Genomic DNA, 17,985 nt, shown 5'->3' with positions numbered 1-17,985 from the left:
TGAAAAGATATTTTATTTGATTTAGCTATCTCTTTATGGCTCTTTTAAGTCTTAAAATTTCCTTTCTTCTCCTAAAATTATATATATTTTCTACTATTTTTGTGATTTCCCTTTACATTAAACAAGTTTACTGCATTTGAATGTGTTTTTTTTTTAATTTTTTTAATGTTTTATTTATTTCTAGGAGAGAGAGAAAGAGACAGCGTGAGCAGGGGAGGGTCAGAGAGAGAGGGAGACACAGACTCTGAAACAGGCTCCAGGCTCTGAGCTGGCAGTCAGCACAGAGCCCGACGCGGGACTCGAACCCACAAACCACGAGATCATGACCTAAGCGAAAGTCGGACGCTTAACCGACTAAGCCACCCAGGCGCCCCTTAAATGTGTTTTATATTGTTGTAGAATAGGAAGTAGTGATTTAATTTTTCTCTTTTTCCAAAAAGATTGTCAGTTGTCCCTGTATTTTATTCTTTCTACTGGAAATTAAATTTTTTTTTTCTTGCCTAATTGCTCTATGTTGAATTGTACTATGTTGAATAGGAGTTGTGAGTGTGGGCACTTTTGTTTTATTCCTGATTTTAAAAGAAAAGCTTTCAGCTTTTCATCATTGAGTATGATGTTAGCTGTGGTTTGTCACATAGAGCCTTTATTATGTTGAAGTATGTTCCTTCTATGCTTGATTTGTTCATAACCATTATCATGAAAAGACGTTGGATTTTGTCAAATGCTTTTTCTGCAGCTATTGAGAGGTTTCTATAATTCTTATCCTTTATTAAACATGGTGAATCATGTTTTCTAGCTGTGTAGTCTTAAGTTTCCCAAGTTCAGTGAAGGGATTTTATTAGATCAGCCTTTTTTCACACTGCTGGTTGCAATTCCTTAGTAAGTAGCAAAGCAATTTAGTAGATGGCAAACAACCTTTTTTAGAAAATGAAACAAATATGAGAGTGTATTACATATAATAAGTATTATTTTGCCAAACTCTTGTTTCCCTTATAGATGTGTACATACTGAGTCATGATGTAAAATATATTTTTTTCACCATGGTTAACAATTAAAAAGTTTTCAGCCTACTACTGTATTAGCTGATTTGTAATGTTCTTCCCTCTATAAAATTCTGTCGGTTTACACTATTCTATTTGGTAGTAGCAAAGTCCCTATCTGATCTTGTAAAACTTGCAGGCAATATTCTTTGAATGCTAACTGTGTGTCAGAACCTATTCTGAACTCTTTGGGTATTAACTCAATCCTCAGTGCAAACTATGAAGCAGTACAATTATTATAATCCTTCCTATTTTATAGGCAAAGAAAATAAGGGAAAAAGTGGTCACAGCTAAGATAAAAACATATAGCTAGAAGTGCTGGAGCTGGAAATTAATTGTAATTAATTTTAGAGCCAACACTTTTAACCACTATGTCATTCAATTAAGAATTCTGGCAAAAAAACTTTAAAATGTTTTAAACTGACTTACAATCTTGTAGTCCCTCTCTACTTAATATTATAAAATTATGTGTTTTGGGTGGTGAATATTGATTTTAAAAAAGAAAAAAATGTTTCCTTAATATTAAATAAACCACATTTGAGAAAGCATTAAAAGAATGGGGGAGGGATAGTCAACACATCATTTAAGGCCATCAACTCTCTTCCCAGTGCCCTCTGTAGATCTCAAGGTTTTGGCTGAGTAGCAGAAAATTTTCACTTAAAAAGAGAGAGAGAAAGAAATATTTCTCTATAATAAATAGTTTTCCCTTAGAAAAAAACAGAACTCCTGTAACTTTCTTTGTTTCATTCTATTAATATGAAGATTTATTCAACTTTAGTTCAGTTGAATTTGGTCATAAAAATGTCTAGTGTCTTTCCTTCTCTCCAAATTTTTCTAATTAGCTTCTAAAAAAGGGAAATGATAATAAGATGCATGAGAAATAAGAAACAGAATTTAAATGAATGGCTGAAGTCAATGCAGTTAAAACAACAGCAACAAATGCTAGATTCTCTGTCTTCCTATTTTTTTCCTTTTGATGATAGCTATATTCTATGGCACATATACATACTCACTCTACTACTAAAATCAACAACCACAGAAATTATTTTGACATGGTCCCTGCTGCTCAAGTACCTTCTGATTTCTTAGTAATGAAAGTTGAAAACTATCATTTGTTGAGTGTTCATTACCCAGCACTTGCCATGATTTATATGCTAAGTCATTTAAATTATCTTCTCCACAAACTGTGAGGTTATTCTCCCCTCCTTTTAAACTGAAACTCAGTTAAAATAATTTGGTATTAAGAGATCCAGCTTGAGTTAAGCCCCAGATTCTCCGAGCCATGTCTGGTAGTTTTTCCCACTATACAGCCCTGAAATGTTGCTGTTTTCTCCAGTATTTAGTATGTTTTCCATTATAACAGTTATTTGAAACAAATGTAATACTTTCAATCTTTGGCTTTTATCTGCTATGGGATTTGTAGTTTACTACTATGGAACATTTAGAAGATATAGTTTAATTACAGAGACTATTATTATTCTTTTTGGTTCAGCTCAAATCATGAATATTTCCTTTATGTTACACTCACATGTACATTTTTCACATTTCCTTTTTAATGCTTCATTGTGAATTATTAAATTTAAATCCTGCTGCTAATGTCTACTGGGTCAGGAACAATGTAGATGTTTAGATAGAATTTTGCAAATTCATCATGTAACTTAAAGAGGGAGGGAGACCTTAGGTTGAGTTTCTTTAAAAAAACCGAAAACCTCTATAATCATACTCTTGGAGCTTGAAATAATGATCCCCACAAAGAACATTAATTAATGTAAAGTAAAAGCATTTGAATAAAGCATAACAGAGAGATAAACTTCTAACCTATAAACCTATTTTAGAAAAATCGGATTATGAAATCCCACAAGGCAGAGGAAGAACACATTTAACAGAGATTTTAGTCACATAGGAATAATGCAGAACTAGTATGAAGAACTTGGTGTGAGCAGACACAAACAAGTTACAAGCTTTCTGGCCATTTATTTGCTAAGGCAGTGTTAAACATATTCAACTGGGTAAATTTTTTTTAATGGTTATTTATTTTTGAGAGAGAGAGAGAATGCACACATGAGAGAAGTTGAGGGGCAGAGAGAGAGGGAGACAGAGGATCTGAAGTGGGCTCTGCACTGACAGCAGAGAGTTCAATGCAGGGCTTGAACCCACAAACTGTGAGATCATGAGCTGAGCTGAAGTTGGACACTTAACTGAATGAGCCATCTAAGGTACGCCTGGGTAAACTTTTTAAATGTTTATTTATTTATTTATTTTGAGAGTGTGAACACAAGTGACAGAGGGGCAGGGAGAGGTAGAGAGAGAATCCCAAGCAGGCTCTACACTGTACTGCTGACCAGGAAATTCCAGATTGACTAGTTTAAGATTACCTTCCTAGGAGAGGTTGAAATTGCAGTTAAATTGGGTGTTAGGTCTTGGTTTGCTGAGGTAGGCTTAGCAGAAGTGACTCCATTTTGCACCTATTGTCTCTTCTTAACAGCAGGTATTATTTATTTCACAATCACAAGTACCAGACAAATTACTAGTACTTCACATCATCATAGCTCTTTTAATCCCTCACAACAACCCTATAAATCCCAAATTTGGGTATAAATGAGGTTCAAATGTCCTGATGGTCAGAAATATTTTTTGTGATGAATATCCTTTTTAATTTATAACAAAAGATAGAGAATAAAATTCTAATTTATTAATTTTCATGAGACTTAGTAAGGCTAGTGTGTCCAAGTTTGTGCAGTTATAACAGGTGGCATCACTATTTTAATCAAGTCTGATTCATAATCACTTTTTGCCACTGCCTCCACAATAAAAAGGTGCTCCCAGCCCTGCCTGTTTTCTTAGAGAGCTCAGTTCCTCAACCACATATCAATAAATTTGAACTACAAATTGTATATGGCTTAGGCATTTTTCAAAAGTTAGAATTCAACTATTGATTATAGATTAGAATCCTTACATAAGGGAATACTTTTGGATATTTGTCATGGACAGAAAATATCTAATCTCAGTAATAGATACTGATTAATTTCCTTATTGTCATAATGACATTATAAACAAACTATTATATTTGTAACCTACTTATTTTTTTCCTCTTGGTAACAAAAAATAGTTTACATAAAATTCCCTTTATTAAGAATTTTCCTCATTGTGTAGATTATGAAAAATCAGGACATTGAAAGATGATTCCCCAGTTTCCCTTCATTATTCAATAGTAGAAATCATTATTCTTATACAAGAAATGCTTGCTATACTGAATGAAATATAATAATATATCCTGCTTTTAGGAGCTTAGCACCTAGAATATTATACACAAAGATGAATAATAGCTCATATTTGATACATGCTAATGAAGAGCATAGAAAATAAAGTCTTCGGGAATTTAGAGTAGAGGGAGATCTTACTAGGCAGTTGAAAAGAGCTTTGTAAAGGCAGTGAGACATATGAAGAAATCAATTCCATAAAGACATTCCTCAAAGGAAAGAAGATGACTTAGGCAGACTTTCAGAGCGAAAAATGTGTGTGGAGATAGAGTGCAAACAATGCCAGAAGTTGGGGGGGTATATAGAGGGTAGAGTAGGAGATAAAGGTGTCTGATGACTTGATATTTACAGCTCTTGACTTTGGACATGAATTTTTCTGTCAAATGCCTCCTGCTTTCACTGTACTGGACTTTTTAAGGGCAGAGCCTTTATCTTATCTATCCTGGTATCTTAATTTAAAAAAATTTTTAAGTGTTTATTTATTTTTGAGAGAGAGAGAGCATGAGAAAGGGAGGGGCAGAGAGAGAAGGAGGCACAGAATCTGAAGCAGGCTCCAGGCTCTGAGCTGTCAGCACAGAACCCAACACAGGGTTCAAACTCACAAACTGTGAGATCATGACCTGAGCTGAAGTCGGAAGCTTAACCAACTGAGCCACCTAGGCACTCTGATCCTGATATATTTAGCACCTAACACAGTACACTCAGTGCCTGGAACAGAAAAGGAAATCTAGAGTCAGGTGCTTTAATGAACTGAGCCACCCAGGTGCCCCAATTAAAAACAATTTTTTAAATAGGAGCTTGGTATGCAGTGGAAATCGGGATCATTTTTGTAATTTGGTGAAGAACTTATATCCTTAGCACCAATTTAAGACTCAATTTTGGGGGGTGCCTGGGTGGCTCAGTCAGTTGAGCATCTGACTTGGGCTCAGGTCATGATCTCACAGTTTGTAAGTTCAAGCCCCCCATCAGGCTCTTTGCAGGAAGCACAGAGCCCACTTCAGATCCTCTCTCCTCCTCTCCCTTTCCCCCTCCCCTCCTCATGCTCTCTCTCTCTCTCTCTCTCAAATCTGTATTTAAAAAAAAGACTCACTTTTTATATTGAAGTTATAGTCTTTTTTAAAAATATGTGTGTGTGTGCACGCACACGTGTTTTAAGTAATCTCTGTGCTCAACATGGAGCTTGTACTCACAACCCGAAGATCAAGAGTCACATATTCCACCGACTGAGCCAGCCAGGCACCCCTGAAATTATAGTCTTGACAAAATGATAAAAAAAATTAGAATTACCCCAAATCTGCCACTCTGATGGTGTAGTTATTTGGTATCCTTGTACAATTTCCTCCTGTAATTCTATCCCTTCAGTCTCTAATGGAGAGTGAATTCCAGTTGGATTCATAAAGCCCCAACTTGAACAGCTTCCTGATAGTTTTGAGTTTAATGTTTTGTACCCCCTCTAACAGTGATAGTGCCCAAAACAATGGCCATCCGGCAGAAAGGCTTGCTGTGTTTTTGAACAATGCATGTACAAATGAAATTGGTTTGGAAGAGATCTGGGCAAGTCTGGGATAGAGGAATGGGAAGGCTCTCTTTGTTAAAAGGAAAGATGAATAGTTACCTCAACAGTGGGACATCAAAAATGACAATCCAATGTAGCAACTGACGAAGAGAAGCAGGAAATAGCAGGGAAATGAAGTAAAGGCAGGCATAACAGAGGCAGTCCAAGGGAATGAAGGCAAGCTTTGACTATGAGGCTTAAGACAAGGGGGTGTTTGGGAAGGGAATGATGTCATCATAACAACAATAGAGGAAGACCGTTTTGGTAGCAGCTTTTGAATAGACTTTGAAGAAAAAAAATTAGAGAGAGGGGAAAAAGGAAACGGGAAAGGGAAGTCTGCTCAGAACTCAGCATGACATTCGGAGTGGGTGGGGAGCTTCCTGTCACAGCTTGATGTTTGGAACATCTGGTCGCCTCTTATGAAAACGGCCTTAGAAAACTTTAGCTTTCTTAAGCCGACCAGGTTAGAAAATGTACGGATTCCCTTGGCCTAATGGTCATCGCTGGTAGATAGGCATATCCGAAGAAAAAAGAAATACAGATGGGAAATAAACTCTTCTCTTACTCAGAGAACACCCCCCCCTCTCATTTTCCAAGGTAAGTGTTCATATTTATAAACGTGTGTGTTTTACGTGTTTTGGGAATTTATTGGTTTCGTATTAAAGTATTGCAAATTCACTTTTAATTCAGTGACCTCAAATGGTGAAATGTAGTTAAAAGATTTTCAAAGAAAACAATTGTTTCCAAAACTAATTTTCACCACCCATTTTTCTGTTGTTTAATTTTCCTGATTCCATACCTTGCTTCCTTTACAATCTTGGCCCAAAATTTCCACAACTCAATTATGCCCTCTAGTGTTTCATAGTATTTAATGCAGGCTACTTGGGAATTTTTTTGAAGTTTATTTTATTTTTGAGGGATAGAGACCACGTGAGTGGGGGCAGAGTGGGGGCAGGTAGCGAAAGTGGGAGTCAGAGGAGACAGAAGGAGGGACTGAGAGAGAGAGAGAGAGAGAGAGAGAGAGAGAGAGAGAGAGAGAACCCCAACCCAAGCAGGCTCTGTGCCAATCAGCACAGAGTCCGATGTGGGGCTTAAACTCACAAAGCTGTGAGATCATGACCTGAGCTGAAACCAAGAGTCAGCTGCTTAATGTACGGAGCCACTCAGGTGCCCCTACTTTGGAATTTTTAAAAGTAGTCACAGGTAGAACTAATTCTTGCAATGAGTAGGGAATCTGATAATGATTCCCACTTTAGCAGCTGTAGGCTACCCCCCTGTATTAGCCAGTATAAGGCAGCTATGTTATGGTAACAAACTCCCAAGTCTCGGTGACTCAAAAAACAAAAGTTTATTTCTTATAGAAGGTCCAAGCTGGCCAGGCCTGTCTGTATGCAGCACCTTGGAGATGCAAAACTCCTCCATCCTGTGATTCTGTTATCTTCTTACCTGCTAAGTCACCAGGACAGGAAAATAGAGATATGGAAATGGCAAACTGGCTTTTAACTGCTTTAGTCTGGAAGTGACACATCTTACCTGGCTACTTTCTACTGGCCAGAAGTAGTACCCTGTCCCAGCCCAAAGGTAAGGGGGCCTGGAGGACATGGAGAAGCACATGGATATTCTGGGACCACAGCCTCTACTAAAGCTTCTACAAGAGCAGCTGGGGATGAACACGTTAGACATTCTAGCTTCATTATTTTAGGACATATTTTTTATTTTAAGTTTTCTAGTAGAAGAGAATTCGATCGAAAATAGAATAACAATAGCAAATTCAATATTCACAATTCTTCATTTTCAACATGACTCTCAAAATTAAATATTTCACTTGTATAAAGACAGAAGTGTAGGGACTGATTTTTATATTATGATTTCTGTCCTAATTGACTATTGTATTAACCAAAATGTCCCTATTTCCTTATTCTTTGAAAGAACTATCATCTTCCTCCTGCATCTATTCTTTTGATGTAAGTTACAATTTTGTTTTTAATTATTTCTTTCCAACTTTAATTGGGTATATTTGAAAGCTGTCTTTAACCGGTTCTTTTTACTGACATTCCATCTTAAATTAAATTTATTAATAAAATTTTGCAAGTTTTGCCTATTATTAGGGAAAATATATTTAAGGAAACTTTATAATTATCTATTAAATATTGAGCTTAATGGCTCTTTTTAAAGTTTTCTTTATTGTGGTAGAATATACATAATATAAAATTTACCATTTTAACTATTTAAAAATGTACAGTTTGGAAGCATAGAGTACAGTCACAATGCTGTGCAACTATCATCACCATCCATCTCTGGAGCTTTTTCATTTTCCTGAACTAAAACTCCATACCCTTTATTTATTTATTTTTTTAATTTTTAAAAGTTTATTTATTTGAGAGAGTGAGTAGGGGAGGGGTAGGGGGAGGGAGAGAGAGAGAGAGAGAGAGCATCCCAAGCATGCTCCCTACAGTTAGAGCAGAGCCTGATGCAAGGCTCAAACTCACGAACCCTGAGATCATGCACTGAGCCAAAACCAAGATTAAAATTCTTACCTGACTGACCCACCCAGGTGCCCCAGAGTCTGCATCCTTTAAACCATAACCCTCATTTCCTGCTCCCTCCTATCCCTAGAAACCACCATTCTACTTTTTGTCTTTGTGAATTTGACTCCTTTAGTACTTCATATAAGAGCAATTAGACAATATTTCTTCTTCTGTGTCTGACTTATTTCACTTAGCATAGTGTTTTCAAGCTTCATCCATATTGTAGCATGTGTCAGAATTTCATTATGTTTTAAGCCTGAATAATATTCTATTGTATGTTATACCACATTTTGTTTATCCATTCATAAGGGCTCATCGTTGACAATGTTACATTAATTTTGTTAAGTTAGTAAATCCTCGATACATATTTTAATAGTCCTCTATAATCTATAGCCCATCTTGATTAGAGACACATGAAATTGCTCAACCTTTGGTCATCCTCTTACTCTATTTATCTGATATATCTTGCCATTTCTATCTTTCATTAGGTCTTCTGGCAAATCTCCACTTTTTCTTTTTTTTTTTTTATTTCTTAGAGAGAGAGAGACAGCGTGAGCAGGGGAGGATCAGAGAGAGAGGGAGATACAGAATCTGAAACAGGCTCCAGGCTCTGAGCTGGCTGTCAGCACAGAGCCCGACGCGGGGCTTGAACCCACGAACCACGAGATCATGACCTGAGCCGAAGTCGGACGCTCAACCGACTGAGCACCCCAAATCTCCACTTTGCAAAGGAGGTTTTCTAGACTAATGTAACTAATGGTGCTGTGGGGGATAATCAACCATAGTACTTAGCCTCCAGTACAAGCATGTTACATCATTAAACTCTTCCTTTTCTACCTTGATATTTCAGAGAGTGATTTTTTTTAAAGTTATCTTATGTACAGAGATGCTATAGAGTGGTAGGTACTTCACCACCAGCTTTACCATGTTCTTAAAGTCTCTGTCATAATTCTATTGTTAATAATATTGTTAACTTACATTTTTTTTTATTTTGAGAAAGAAGGGAGGGAGAGAGAGGTAGAGAGAGAGGGAGAGAATCCTAATAAGGCTCTGAGCTGTCAATATAGAGCCCGACGTGAGATCATGAAATCATGACCTGAAGCGAAATCAAGAGCTGGGTGCTCAACCAACTGAGCCACCCAGGTGCCCCAAACCAATCCTCACATAATGATAATAGCTACCAAGCTCAGTTCCAAGCATTTGATAGCGCGGTACATACTGCTGCTAGTTTTCAAAAAAGAAAACACAGGAGGAAAAGCAGGGTAGAAAGGAGGAAAATGATAACTTGAGTTTTGGATGTGTAGGGTTTGAGGTGCCCGAGGAAAATAGTATCTTGTGAAAGACAAGCAGGTGGGAAATGTGAATGTGCATCATAACTCAGGAGCAGTGCCAGGGCTGGAGGTAGATTTGGGGATGAAGAATATGTAGGTTAGAGCTGCAGCTGCAGAAGAAATGACATTTCCAAGGGAGAGAGAGAATGCAGTTTCCACTTAGCCTAGCACCAGCCCTGAGCTGAGCCTGAGGCATGAGTAGGAATTAGCCTGGCAGGAAGGCAAGAAGGGATGTGAGCCTGCAGGGTCCCTGGTGACTGCTGTTCTACTTTTCATCTCCATGGAGTTGATTCTCTGGGTACCTTTTATAAGTGGAATAACTGCATATTTACCTGTTGTGTCAGACCATTGGGAGCAACGGTTTTTACCCCAGCTGTTTAGCCATAAAAGCTTTGAAAAACCACAAATGCCTGAACCCCAGAGCCAGGGTTTCTGAGTCACGTGGTCTGAGGTAGGCGTCCAACATTTGCATTGAAAAAACAAAACAAGTGAGAACATCTGCTGCAGAAGTAGAAGACCCAGGAGAGCAGTCTCATGTAAACTAAAGGAGGCAAGGCTTCAGGTGAGGGCAACTGGTGGCTGAAAAAGTACCTCCCGTATGTTTAGAAGGGAGAGGCCTCTTGTTTGGCAAACAAGGTTTTACCAGAAGCTTCCATGGAGCAGGTTCAGTAGTGGGATAAGGGGAAAATAATTGTCAGAGCAAGTCTTCTGGGAAGAAGACTTATGGGTAGAAAGGGAAGGATTCAAGGACAGGCAGAGATGCAGGTAAGTGATGAGATGGGGGTGGGGCATACATGGAGGGACTCTGTTTTCTAAGCAGAGGCCACACACCGTAAATGATAAAAACACACACTCAAATTCTGGCTCTGCCATTTCCCTAGTCTGTGATCTCTGTGCCTCAGAGTTCTCATCTGTAAAATGAGGATTTATATATATATATGTATTTATTATTGAGAGACAGAGTGGGGTAGGTGCAGAAGCAGAGAGAGAGAACTTAAACAGACTTCATGCTCAGCTACCCAGGCACCGCAAAATGGGGAAAACACTATTTCCTGCCCATAGAACTGTTGTGAATGTTCTTTGGACAGCTCCTGGCATACAGCGAGGACACAGGTTCATTAACAGACACGGAGGTGAAGGTTGGGCTTGATGGCTGCTGCCTCTGAGGGGAACGGAAAAGGAACCAACTTGAGCTGCAAAGGCGGTTGCAGGACAGTGTTGGTGGCTCAGCCAAAGCTGGAAACCACTGATTTGTAGCAGAATCGATCAGTTCTTGTTTGATTTCCTCAGCTGAATTCAGCAGCAGAAGCAGCGAAGGCAGGGCATTAGCAGGGGAGGGCACAGTAGGGAGGTCCAGGCATCGAGGGCACAACCGCCCAGTGTGGTGGGGGTTTGCCTCGGTCCAGGCGGGACTTCGGGCCTGGGGTCACGGAGGACTTCTGGTGCTTGCACCTGGATGAGGTCCCAGAGGAAGCTTCTGGCTTGAGAAGTAGGTGGAGATGCATGAGGAGGGGAAGTTAGGGTTTGAGAAAGAAATTCCCTACGGTAAACAGGTTTTAGGACGCCTCATCTAGTTAATTCCACCCCATCATTTCTTTTCAAACTCCTCTGGAGTTAGGGAAACTGAAGGGATCCTATAAAGGATTGCTTTTTTTTCTTTCTTTTTTTTTTTAATCCTTTTCCAGCTTCCATTCTTGCTCGGACCTGTATGCCTATTTTACACAGGCTGCATACATAAATAATGTATGTTCTTCTTGTAAAGAGAAAAGGAATTCATGATTTCCTTGGGGTCTTCCAGCATGATAGATAACATCTAAGCCACCAGGTGGGGTTCTTATGTACGTTTTCCAAGACCACTGACTCCAGACACCTTGACACCGAGACCCCTGGGCCCCCGGCATAAGTGAATTATGGAGGACACCTGAGCACTTGTCCTTGTCCCGAGGAGTTCCGACCAGTTCCTAGATGCCTGAGAGGACCCACACACCAGACCACAAATGTCAACAGAACCCCCCAGACCTCAGCGAAGATGACACTCTCTTTTTCCTTTCTGAGTTTCCTAGATACTCTGTTTGTATTTGTGCTCTCTCTCCATCTTCAGGAAACTCTGCTCTCACTTCCTCTCTGCTTGCATTTGATTTCCAGGCTGCACAAAGCCAAAAACCCTCTTGGCTGGTCCTGAGGGCCCCCTCTGGGTCCTTCTACCTGCCCAGCCTCTTAAGAGGCTGGTAGTTCTTCAACGATATGTCAGGGAACAATTCTTTCAGTCTGAGTGACTCCATTTTCATTTGTCTAGATAAGTAAGGGGGAAGGGTGTCGAGGGCTAGAAGTAATAAAATTGTTTATAAAAAGCTTCCTTAGAAAAAGTGTTTTTGTTGTTGTTTGTTTGCTTGTTTGTTTTGGTTTGAAAACCATGGCCCTTTGGTGGAATGGATTTGGGATTGACAGTGTAGAGATATGGACCTTGATCGTGCCCTTGCGAAAGCAAGCGTGTGGTTTGGCCTGGGTCTACCTTGTCTGGGTCTCAGTTTTGTCATTTATAAAATTAATGGGCTGCTCTAGGTGACCCTTTCTGCTGCAACATCCCCTCATTCTGGATGGTGAAGGCTGGGATTCTGCAACTCAGCCGCACAGCGTCTGTGGATGTTGCGGGCGCCACCTGGTGGTAGAAATGGATAGTGCTGTCCACAGGCTGGGGCCACACTCAAGATCCAGGAATCCGTGTCACTTTCTCCATATGAGAAAAATCTCTCCAGGGACAGGGTGCCCTATCCAAGGTAATAGCAAGGTAATAGTGCTCTCTTGTTAGAATAAATTGAGGATGAGCAGGACATGGTACAGTGGCCAGAAACTCATCACAGAGACCAGAATAACTCATCAACACATGTGAATAATTTAAGACATGCTCAGCATTTTGGAAAGCAAAGGCCGATAACGTTGGCCAAAACTTACTTGGAATTTGCTTACTTTGATTATATGTTTCTTTATTGGAACAGTGACCTTGAAAATAGGTCCATCATCATATTCAGGCCCATCTCACGGGTTTCCCAGTAGAATTGCGAAACTGCTCTGTGTATTTGCTGTTTATGTCATTGTACTTGTTGAGCTGAGATGAAGTCAGGGTCACTGCAATGAGCCACAACAGCCTCTTTTGTCTCTAAAGGATTTTTTAAATGACTGATGAGTAATATTGGAGAGCCAGGTATTGATTCAGAAGGATTGTTGGGACAAAAGCTTCTGGGAATAGACTTGGGTTATGAATTTCATAAGCATGAGCAGAAAGGGTGTCTGTCAGGAAGGTTGTCAGGAAACAAACACAATAAAAATGATAATAGAGCAGAAGTTAGAGGGAATTTTTCTGTCATTGTGCTCATCCTTCAACCCTCAAGAAATGAGATCCATGCCTATGGTTTTGTATTGCACATAGCCTGGGTTTAACCTCACTTTTTTTTTAATAGCAAAACTAAAGTTTTACCCTCCTAAGAGCTGACTTCAAAAATGTGCTGGAAAGCTCATGTTCCTTTTTATTTAGGGTAATTTTATTTCCTCTATGAATAAATTTGTGGATTAAAATTTATAGAATCCAAAATTTATTATTTTTTTATTTAAAAAAATTTTTAACATTTATTCAATTTTGAGAGAGAGAGAGAGAGTGCGAGTTGGGGAGGGGCATAGAGAGAGAGGGAGACACAGAATCTCAAGGCAGGCTCCAGGCTCTGAGCTGTCAGCACAGAGCCCGACACGAGGCTCGAACGTACAAGTGGTGAGATCATGACCTGAGCCGAAGTCGGATGCTTAACCGATTGAGCCACCCAGGCGCCCCTCCAAAATTTATTATATAGTCTAATATCAAAGCAATCACCCACTTTTATAATTCTGTAGGTCAGTCCTGTAATTCTACCTGTCAACTCCTTCCCCCTTAGTCTCAGATCTAACTTCTAGTATACCTTGAAAAACTGAAACTATTGACTGCCTTCCACAAAAGTCTATGACATTTATACTTCCTTCTCATTTCACAACAAAAGGTGAGCACCCTTCACTCATGTTCTGGATCCTAGGACCTCTCTCCTCCTACTTATATATCAACTGTCATTGTCTTGTGTATGTCCATCTTCTCCTTCTGAATATATCATTGTACATAAGTGATACACATGTTTAGATAAAGAATCAAACTTGGTCTTATTCTCTGCTTTGGTTACTACCTTGGGTCTCCTCTTCTGGTCTGAGTCAACCCTCTTGACAGAGCAGGGTATTTTCTCTATCTCCTGTCCCCCCAGCTCACAATCCTTCCTCAAACGATTGTAATAAGGTTTCCAACTCAACCATGCTATCGAAACTACTCTGCCAGAGTTACCACAGCCAGATTCAGTGCATGCTTTTCTGGCCCCTCTTGATCTCTCTGTGGGATTTAACACTTCCAACCATCTTCATTTTTTAACAGTCTCCTCACTTGGCTTTGGTGACACCCCTCTCCCAGACTCTCCTTCCTCTTCAGAATTTCCTTCTCAGTTTCCTTTTTAGGTTTATACAGTGTGTGTGGGGGAGGGGGGGGAGAGATGCTTGTCATTTATTGAGCCTCTCCTAAGTGCCAGGTTCTGTGATAGTTTGAATACATTATTTTGTTGAATCCTCAGAACAACCTTATGAGGTAGGTGTTGTTGTTGTTTTTAATTTTAGAGGGGGGAAGAAGAGAGAGAGAGAGAGAGAGAATCCCAAGTAGGCTCTGTGCTAAGCATGGAGGCAGGGCTTGATCTCACTACACTGTGATCATGACCTGAGCCCAGATCAAGAGTTGGTGGCTCAAGCAACTGCACCACCCAGGTGCCCCTGAGGTAGGTGTTTTAAATCCCCATTTAATTTAATTTAATTTAATTTAATTTAATTTAATTTAATTTTTTAAATGTTATTTATTTATTTCTGAGAGAGAGAGAGAGAGAGCATGAGCAAGGGAGGGTCAGAGAGAGAGGGAGTCACAGAATCTGAAACAGGCTCCAGGCTCTGAGCTAGCTGTCAGCACAGAGCCCAATGCGGGGCTCGAACCCATGAATCGTGAGATCATGACCTGAGGTGAAGTCGGATGCTTAACCAACTGAGCTGCCCAGGAGCCCCTAAATCCCCATTTTATGTGAGGATCTCAAGATTCAGAAAACGTTGACTAACTCCTCGAGTAACAGACCGAAGCCCAGTGTCATCTGTCTTCTGAGGCTAAGCTCTTACCCTCTGAGGTTATAGTGCCTCTTCTGGTCAGGTATCTTAAAGTCTGACCTGCCTGAAGTCTATGTCCACAGTTCCCTCGCCTCCCTCAGGGAGTATCATTCCCACCCTGGGGTTCAATGACCATTTCTCTGCTGATACATGAGAAGTCACTGTGTGTAGTGTCACTCTCCATAAATAGAAATCCATGTCCCACAAGCCTTTCAATCTTAACTTTTCAAAGTCTTTGTTTTTTAATTGTGGAAAGAACACTTAATATGAGATTTAGCCTCTTAACAAAATTTTCAATGTACAATATGTTATTGTTGACTATTGTCAAATCTTAGTAAAGCCCAGACTCCTATAGATGGGGAACTTCCAACCTCATTTCTTCCTGATCTGCTACTTGCTTGTGGTGCTCCAGCCACAGCACCTACTTGTTGAAGTCCTACTCAGTTCTGCCTTAAAGCCATTGTCCATGCAGTTGTCTTTTACTGCTGTGTTGTTACCATGGCTTATTTCACAGTTGGCTCCTTCTTATACTTGATGGCTCAGTTCAATTACTATATCCAAAGAGAAGCTCTCCTGACCATCCTATCTGTAGAAATCTTTCTTCAGTTTTTCTTGATCACATCATCCTCTATGGTTATCTTGTTTTTACTTAGTCATTGTCAGTCTGCTCCTGCTATCAGAGAAGTCCTTTGACTTGTCCAAGGCCGGCATGAACATTTGTAAATGTTGTACACTGTATGAGGGTGTTTAGCTGAGATGAATGCACTTATATCTAGTCCGCCTCTACCTATGTGCCAGAAGAGCTGTCTTTAAAACAAAATTGATCAAAGATATCATCCAGGCTGGTGGTAGACATGGTTTTGTCTGTTTTGTCCAATGGTTTATATCTAGAGCCTAAAACAATGACAGGTATATATGGGACTTTCATAAAATGTTTATTGAGTGAATGGAAGGGCATAATGTAGCTGCAGGACAGGTTTATACTAGAAAAGAACCTAGTCCTTAACACTTAAAAATCTTCTGAAGGGTTCCATTATGCACAGAGTAAGATAAGAATCTTACGTGGCCCATTGGGTTGGGCTTGCCCTGCCTCCAGCCTGTGTCTGCAGTCTCATTTCACACGCCCTCCTCATGAGTTATGATAGATGGCTATCATTCTGACCTTCTTCACAAAAGACACCCCCTCTCCCATATCTTTTGCTAATCAAACTCTGATTATAAGTCCAGAGCCCACAAAACATAGGAAATGCTGTTTCTTGCTAAGTTCCAACTTGCATGAAGGGATGGTTTGTATCCCAGGGCTCAGCTGACGAGGTCTTGAATGCTTGCATTTTCTACCTATCACAGGAACAGTTTTGATGAGACTCTTCACCAAAAAACTGCTTAGTAACGTCAGTTTCCTCGGGTCTTGAGATCCCACACAAATTTACCCGTGAATGTTTCCTTATTAAGTTTTACTTAAATACCAATGTAAGTGGGAATTCTGTACCAGTTCTGGAAGTTCTTTGACACTGTCTTTAATAGCTATCTCTAACCACTTGGTTCCTTAAAGTAATTCCTCCTTTGATTACTGCTGTTTGACTGGATTCTCATCTTCACCGAATTCCATTACACCATCATATAACCATCTGCTTCAGGCTGGCTTCTTACTTGTCCTTTCTCCTCTCCCTTTTTGCAAGCTTTGCCCAGCCATCCAGGGGAGACCTCTGGTCCTGGTGGTGACAGTAATGGAGCAATTGTGGAATCGTTCCCTTGAAGTTCCCCCAGCAAATGGTGAGTTGTTATTGTTGTTATTGTGTGTGTGTTTTTCCTAGTCCTGAACATTCCTAGTGACTGGAAATTCATTTCCTAATGGCTAACTTCCTTTTTTTGTAATGCGATAGGAAGGGAAGAAAGGCAAAGACCTCAGCCTCTGAACTCCCTCTTGGGCCTTTGTAAAACGTGTTTACAAAGTAACAATTTTAGAATACCAAACCAAGCCTAACAAAATTCCAGGGCCAAAGTTTTAGATCTTTCCTTATTTACTCCTGTGGCAAAGTAAGTGGCAGTGGTGGTGGGGATGGGGATGCCCAGGATGACCTTAATCACATCAAGCACATGTGATTTCTCTGAGTTCCTATTTCTGCTTAGTCCCACTTTAACATACACATGCCTCTTACTGCTGTGTATTTAGAACTCTCAGATCTCCGGAACAAATGTGACATGCTTAAGCCCTTAGTTGCTGCTTAATAGTTTTAGGAAATTTGGGCACTGAAGTGCTCTAAGATCCAACCACAGGAAGCCTGGTGTGGAGAGACTGCTTTTTAGGGGCCATTTCCCTGGGAAGACTTGCCTGAACCAAATGGAAACCATCTGGCTGAGTGAATTTATTGTTATGAGCTGATAACACTGTACATTTTCCTATCGTTTTATTTTTTATTTTTTATTTTTTTTATTTATTTCTAGAGAGAGAGAGACACAGCGTGAGGAGGGGAGGGTCAGAGAGAGAGGGAGTCACAGACTGAAACAGGCTCCAGGCTCTGAGCTGGCAGTCAGCACAGAGCCCGACGCGGGGCTCGAACCCACGAACCGTGAGATCATGACCTAAGCGAAAGTCGGACGCTTAACCGACTAAGCCACCCAGGCGCCCCTTTCCTATCGTTTTAAAGGGGTAGGCTTTTGGGAAAAAAATGTCCCTTTTATAGTCACCCATTCTTATTTCAGTTTGAGGTAGATTTTTTTTTTTTACAAATAGTTTATTGTCAAATTAGTTTCCACATAACACCCAGTGCTCATCCCCACAAGTGTCCTCCTCCATGCCCATCCCCCCTCCCACCCACATCCATCAGTCCTCAGTTTTTGTCAGCATTCAAGAGTCTCTCATGGTTTGCCTCTCTCCCTTTTCCCCACCATTTCCCCCCTTCTGAGGTAGATTTTTAAACAAAAAAAATTTTAAGGTTTATTTATTTGGAGAGAGAGAGAAAATTGGGGAGGGGCAGAGAGAGACAGAGAGAGAAAATCCCAAGCAGCCTCTGTACCACCAGTGCAAAGCCTGATGTGGGGCTCAAACCCAAGAATCATGAGATC

The 17,985-nt window shown here is 40.1% G+C and overlaps 1 long non-coding RNA gene across 2 annotated transcripts in view; it reads left to right on the top strand.

The window, feature by feature from the left end:
• The first annotated feature begins 6,256 nt into the window (after positions 1-6,256).
• The window catches only part of LOC144243164 (uncharacterized), a 32,348-nt gene continuing 20,619 nt past the window's right edge, over positions 6,257-17,985 (top strand). For both annotated transcript variants that reach the window (XR_013338556.1, XR_013338557.1), the window contains exons 1-2: positions 6,257-6,452; positions 16,599-16,692. This is a non-coding gene — a long non-coding RNA (uncharacterized LOC144243164). The remainder of the gene's footprint in view (positions 6,453-16,598; positions 16,693-17,985) is intronic.

Source organism: Crocuta crocuta, unplaced genomic scaffold, assembly GCF_008692635.1.
Source record: "Crocuta crocuta isolate KB4526 unplaced genomic scaffold, BGI_CrCroc_1.0 scaffold26, whole genome shotgun sequence".
Lineage (NCBI taxonomy): Eukaryota > Metazoa > Chordata > Mammalia > Carnivora > Hyaenidae > Crocuta > Crocuta crocuta.
The sequence above is the reverse complement of the archived record's forward strand: the minus strand, read 5'-3'. Positions and strand labels throughout refer to the sequence as shown.